General features: G+C 40.1%; 1 pseudogene; it reads right to left on the reverse strand.

Annotated features, from left to right (window-relative positions):
- Positions 1-1844: 1844 nt before the first annotated feature.
- On the reverse strand, positions 1845-6691 carry LOC102014530 (annotated as a pseudogene).
- Positions 6692-7137: the final 446 nt, after the last annotated feature.

Consider the following 7137-nt stretch of genomic DNA (forward strand, 5'->3'; position numbering starts at 1 on the left):
GGGTGCTCCCTGCTCACCAACACTGGAGAAGTTTACTTTTGTTGCTATCTTCCAAAAGAGCCCATGCTGATTAAAAAAAAAGGGACAGAAAGAAAGAAAGAAAGATAGAAAGAAAGAAAGAAAGAAAGAAAGAAAGAAAGAAAGAAAGAAAGAAAGAAAGAAAGAAAAAGAAAGAAAAAGAGAGAAAGAAAGAAAGAAAGAAAGAAAGAAAGAAAGAAAGAAAGAAAGAAAGAAAGAAAGAAAGAAAGAAAGAAAGAAAGAAAGAAAGAAAAAGAAAGAAAAAGAGAGAAAGAAAGAAAGAAAGAAAGAAAGAAAGAAAGAAAGAAAGAAAGAAAGAAAGAAAAAGAAAAGGAGGCCAAATTCTCATGCTCTTAAAAGAAAATTTTGAAAAAAGAAAAAAAAATTAAGCCAGGGACCATCTCTCCCGTTTGCATCTGAGTATAAGATTAGTACATAAACTCACAGTGTAGCAATGAATTGATCTAGTTGAGGGATGCAGGAGAGACACTGAGGGAAGAGATTAATTAAAAGACTGCAAGTGCAGAGAATAATAATATTTTAATAACAGTGCATAAAACGCATAACTGGAATCACTTTCTTAAGCAGATTCAACTTGTGGAGGGAAAACTTTAGTTCTTGTTGCAAAACCCATCTGTGTGAAGCAGTAATTGGTTTCAATAGCTGGGGGTGGCCGGGTATGGTGGTGCACACTTATAATCCCAGCACTCAGGAGGCTGAGGCAAAAGGATCACCGTGAGTTCAAGGCCAGCCCGGACTACATAGTGTGTCCAAGCCAGCCTGAAAGACCCTGTCTCAAAAAAAGAAAAAAAAAAAAAAAATAGCTGGTGGTGTAGCTCAGGAGCAGAGTGCTTACCCAGCATTTGTAAGTTCCTGAGTTTGAGCCCCAGAAATGAAAACAAAACAAAACAAAAAAATATTTGGAGCCAACCTTGAAAAAATCATAAGAAGAGAATACATTTTAAGAAATAGAGGTAACAGTATAAGATTCAGGCAGCAATTTAATAGAACAGTCTAGATGGTTAGGCTGAGGCCAACATCTAATGCAGACAAAAGCCTTGTCTGTAGGGAACTTTGGATGACATTTGGAAAAATATTTCGCTGCTCATAATCTAAACTGAATAGTCTGTATGAGTGTTGTAGTTTTCACAAGGTAAAAGGGTTTTTTCTTGTGTGCACTTTAATTTCACAGTAAGAATGGCATAGAATACTGTGGTAGTCAGCTTTCTCAAACTATAACAAATAGCTGAGATAATAACTTAGAAAGAGAAAACGTTTATTTTGGCTCAGTTTTAAAGATTTCAGTCCCCAATCAGTTGGCCCCATTGCTTTGGGCCTATGGTAGCACATCATGGTAGGAACAGTGTGGTTAAGCTAAACCACTTACCTCTGGAACAGGAAGTGAAAAAAGGAAAGAGGAAGAGGAACAGGTTTGAACCTCCATATCCCCTTCAAGTACGTGACCCCAGAGACCTGAAGTTCTCCCCAGCTAGACCCATCTCCTAAAGTTTCTACCACCTCCCAAGAGTACCACACTGGCGACCAGCCTTTCCCATAGGGACCTTTGGAAAGCACTTAAGATATGGACTATAGCAAATACTTAAACACAGATGAGCATTCATGCACGATATCTAAATCCTTGATATGATAATGCATTTAATTCAGAATGGTTACACTACCATTGTATGCTCTTTTTCAACACTACAGCTTTCTGCAACTACAGGGTAGTGGTTATGAAAAGCAGGGACCCCCAACACCAACACTTAGAGAGTAGCCCCCACTTTCCATGTGTGTTCTCTTTTGGAGTTTTTCTTCATTTTTCTTAATCAACATGGCTGCTGTTTCTGCTGCTTAGCAGGATTAGTAAAAGTAGAATTGTAATCACTGAACAGTCAGGCATTTGAAAACCTTCAGTCTTTTGGAGCAAAGAAAGCACTGTGGGACATTTACAACTCTGATTAACAAACAAGGTGGCCATGAATTGAAGACTTCAACTTTACTGATTGAGTCATGACAGGAGATCTGACTTAAGTTTGTTTCAAAGCTAACTTAAGAAAATTTTGATTCGGAGGTGTCCAGAATGAATATCCAACACATTCCATCTGATTTCATTCCATTGTCAAATACCCATAGGGATTGAACACTATGGCATCAATGACAGAATTTGGCATCAGGTTATGCATTCCATTTTCATGAGTGAAATCTTCTCAGTAACACTATTCTTTCATGTGGGGCTGGCTCATAAGTGCTGGGTCAACCTCACTCATCAGAATTTTCAGGGTTTGATCTGGCTGACCCATTAACTGACTCTTTGGGAAATCAGAATTCCTATGTCTCATACAATATACTGCTCCATTTGGGAAAACGGCATTAAGAAACCGTCTTTCTTCCTAGAATTTCCAGTGTGGGAGTCATTGGTGAGAAGGCTTCAGAAAATGTTCATGAGAATAAGTGCAGTGTAGTGTGGAGTCAAAGGCTCTGTAGTCCCTGGCAAGCTTCACTAGGAGAACCATTCTCAGCAAGAGGTGGGTCTGCAGATCTTCAGAACAGACCATCTCTGGGAGAGACATATGGAACACTGATCAGTGAGCATCCTTCAAAAGCATGTCCCACTTAGATCTTGGGACAGTGTGAAGATTTAGGGGTTACTGCCAGGAAAACCAAACCTCCAGCATATTCTTGGTTCCTTTGAAAAAAACACTGTACGGCTTCCATGACTGTGAGGCAAGGAAATAACCAACAACCACAGAAAATCAACCAAATTAAATCTCTTCCCACTGCCGCTACTTCTGCCACTGCCACTGCAAACTGTTCCCCCTGTGTTATTAAAGTTCAGGTTCCACTTTGTTTGCTTGCTATAATTTTATATTATCTGTTTTTAATTTATTTTTGCCACACTGGAGATAGTACCCAGGCTTTGTGTATGCTAAGTACTGAACATATCTCCAACCCTGTATTAGTAGGTTTTTAACTAATGTTTTTATGCTTATACCTGTGCCTTATAATCAATAAAATGTTTCCTTCTGTTTCTGTCTCTGTCTCTGTCTCTGTCTCTCTCTGTCTCTCTCTTTGTCTCTTTCTCTGTCTCTGTAAAGGAAAAGTTGAAGGTGAGTCTGCTAGGCATACAGGTAGATACAGTTCAAGTGCTTATATTCTTCTGCTTTTCAGTTGGTGAGAGTAGAACCAGTGTTAGCTAATATCACCAGCCATACTATGTTATCAGTCTCTCTTTGTATTGTGCATCCATGGATTTTGACAAGTGCATAACATCATGTATCCGTCATTGCAATATTATACAGAATAATTTAGCTGCCTTAAAACCCATTGTCTTCCATCTAGTCATTTCTCACCTTTCCCCCGACTGCTACAACTTCTAGAAACGCTTGCTCTTTCTACTGATTCTGTAGGGTTGCCTTTTGTAGAATGTGAGATAGTTGGAATCATACAGTGTGAGGTCTTTTCAGCCTGATTCTTCCACTAAGCAACATGAATTCAAGTTTCCTCCATGCTTTTTCATCACTCAATACTTAATTTCTTTTCATTGCAGATACTCCATTGCATAGACGTACCACCATTTGTTTATCCACTCAAAAATGGATAAGAAGGACATCTTGGTCACTTCTAAATTTTAGCAATTATGAATAATGCTCCAATAAATATTTATGTGCAGGTTTTTGTGCTGATATGTTTTCTATTCATCTGGGTAAACACGAAGGGTGAGATTGCTGGATCATATGCTAAGACTATGTTTAGCTTTGTAAGAAAGTGCTAAACTGTCCTCCAAAGTCGTTGTACCATTACACATTTCCATTGTCACAGTGCTTTTATTTGCTATTAGATATCATTCTAAGTAAAGGAAAAGCAAAACTTTAAACTATTAGCATGAATTTCCCAGCTTACCTTTTTATTGTACAACAGAGATTTTAAGCATTAACTCTTATGAAAAATCTCTGAAATTATACAATTTTTATTTTTCACCTCATAAATATATGTGTATTTCACTCTTATTAAAAGGGTAGAACCGCTGCACGAAACTAACTCAAACTTTCCTGGATATGTGTACATTTCACCAACACTCTCCATCTTGACAAAGGCACCATGCCTTGCTCTTCCCCACCCTTCCCTTCTAGGTCATTATTTCACACAAGGGACTGATTAGCACTGGAAAGCGTTAACTAGCTACGAAAGCTTTTTCGGTTGCTCGTCTTAGTGCATTTGTGCATTTGAAGTGAGTTCTCAGGGAATTATGGCTTGTGTCTAGATGTCCCCTCAAAGCCTCATGTGGTCCTAGGTGGGGCTTTCAGAAGTAGTTAGATCTCAAGTGTGTGATATTGGGGTCAAGATACATGATTACTAAATTAGTGCACTGATTGATTTGACATAGTTCTGGGTAGGATTAAGAGTGCCCCAGTCTGGGCGTGAGTGCTACCTGCCTTAAGGGTGAGTAGCCCAGATGGAATATAAGGGACAGAAAGATTGTCCCTTGCTTGCTGCCCTCTGCCTCCTCTGATTTGCCATGGCCTGTTTCTCATCTGTGACCTTCCTCTCAACCTTGGAGCTAGCCAACTATGAACTGAAGCCTTTACAAATGGTGTGCTGCAAAAAACCTTTTCTCCTTTAACTTTGGCTGTTGGGTATTTGGTCTCAGCAATGAGAAAAGTAACCGAAACTATGGCCTCTCAGTGCAGTCAGTGCCCTCACTTAGTCATGGTCATGTTGTTAAGGAACTCCAGCTTACTGGTAGGGGTCCCAGTAGTCCCTGAGATTCAGAGCCACCAGCTTTCAGAACAGGCTCATCTTGTTCCTGCTGGAGTTGCACTGAACTGCCACACCTCCTATGAATACTGGAATTCAATGGCCATGGGGCATCCTAAACACTCTCTAAATATGAAGTAGATGATGCATGTTTGTACATACCTCTTATACTTGTAAGCATATGCCACTGACCCAACAATCTTCACTTACAAAACACAAGTGCAAGGGTATAGTTATTGCAGATGTCAAAATGGCCTGCGGAACATCCAACCAAGCACACGGTCCTTCCTAGTGTGGGCTCTGTGAGATCGCACAGGTTGAACACCTGTGGAGCTGGCCCTAGGTTTCCTTCACCCTTATCTGTTCTGGTTCATTGTGGGTCATGGCTCTGTCTTCACATAGGAGGATAGAGATTCTTCCTATGATCTGCCTAATGTTCAGGCCAGGTCCCTGAACATCGTCCTTTCTCTCCTTCAAAGTCCACATTCAATCACCAAGTCCTACCGACTGCCCTGCAGCAACAACTAAACTTTGCATTTTTCATTTCCACTGTGCCCAACTGGATCTGTCTACAACGACTCAAAAGCTTCCTGAGGCTTCCCTGCCTGATGTCTCTGTCTTCTAGTGGAATCTCCACGCTGCAGCAACAGGGAGTTTTCAAGGAAAATAGCCCATCTGGTTACTTTGCCGATAACACCCTTCCACATCCCTCAGGGTCCTCACGATCAAGGTTTATTCTGACCTTGGTTTACAGGATTGTTTCTAGCCTGGCTAGTAACAGACTTATCAACAACAATTCCCACTGTCCATCTCTCACTATGATGTTCCATAAAAATGGAACAGTGTATGTTTCTTTTCATCTTTCCCTCAGCTACTCTTACTTCTTTCTCTCAAGTCTCGGTTATTAACTTTCCCTCAGGGCAACTTACACCACTTCCATTATATAAAACTAACAAAGGTGTATCGTAATGATTTATCTGCATCTCACACTAAATTCTAAGTTCCAAAGAACAGGAGGCTGTGTCTGGAGCACTGAGTGTCCCTAGTACATTGTGTACATTGACTGCCTAATAATCTCACTCAATGAAAGCGTGAGGAAAGAACAAGTTCTCCCTGAGTCTTCCAGGGTCAGATATGCCCTCAAGTCACAGGCAGTGAGATAAAAGCTTCCGAGTGAATGATGGGGTGAGCTGAGCGGTACCCAGCCCATCTCACTTCCCTGGGGCTAGCCTCTGCTATTATTCACATTCCCCAGTGGGCTATGCCTCATTCTTCATTAAAGTTCCTTGGGCAAATGCTTCCCAATTTCCCATCTGTCAACAGGAGCTCAGCAGACTGGAGGCTACCTAAAAACACTAACCTGCCAATGAAATCAGTTTTTAAGGCTAACCCCAGACCTAAAGAATACCCTTGTTCGGCTCAGTCTGGAGTTTTTCCAAATAGGATCAGTCTAATCTGACCAAGCAATAGAGCATAAAAAGGAAATGGGGTAATTTATTCCATTTCCATTGAAAATGTCCCTGCACGCAGGATGGTTCATCCAGAGTGGCACAAAATTGACTTAACACTTTTCTCAAAGCACATCAGATTATTGCAAAACCTCTGTGTGCTATTTAAAAAGAGGAAGAAAGAAGAAGAGAGATAAAACAAAACAAACCAGCAGTTTGGAAATGAGAACAAAAAGTCCCAGAATAGGTTCATTTCCACACCACAGTCACTGCAAAACCATCCTTTGGAAAATTCTTTTTAGTTAACAAGTCTATTTATCTTGTCTGATTGTATCCTTGCAAATAAAGTTCCTAGCAGATTCCTGTACCAAGTCTAAATCCTCTTCCTGCTTGTGAAACCTCTCCCCGATCTGTGTCACATTTAATCCACCATAAGCCCACTTGTCACCTAGGCTCTGCACCCAGGCCATGGGCCCAAGGGACACTCATGGTTATATGGCCTTTGTGGCTTTTCCCACAGCACCGCACCTAGAATGGATCTTGTTCTTTTCTCTCTGGTCTCTTTGATAATGTTTCTCTTTGTCTTAGATGTTCTGTAGTTTCACTTGATGTACCTAAAAGTTATTTGGTTATATGTATCTATGGGTTCTACTATTGCGATTTCTGAACTGAAATGTCCTTATCTTTTATCAGTTTTTGGCTACCTTCTTTTCACATATTGCTTCACCTGTTCTATTTTCTTTTATGGAATTCCTTTTAGATATAAATTAAAGTTTTTCATTTTATTCTCTGCACTTCTTGTTTTTTTCTTTAATTTTCATCTCTGGCTTCCATTCAGATAATTTCCTAGATTTATCTCCAAGTTTTTAAAGTTTTTCTCAACTAGCCCTAATATACTAATGCTAATACACTACTT

This window comes from Chinchilla lanigera, unplaced genomic scaffold (genome assembly GCF_000276665.1).
Source record: "Chinchilla lanigera isolate Chin_1 unplaced genomic scaffold, ChiLan1.0 scaffold00052, whole genome shotgun sequence".
Taxonomy (NCBI): domain Eukaryota; kingdom Metazoa; phylum Chordata; class Mammalia; order Rodentia; family Chinchillidae; genus Chinchilla; species Chinchilla lanigera.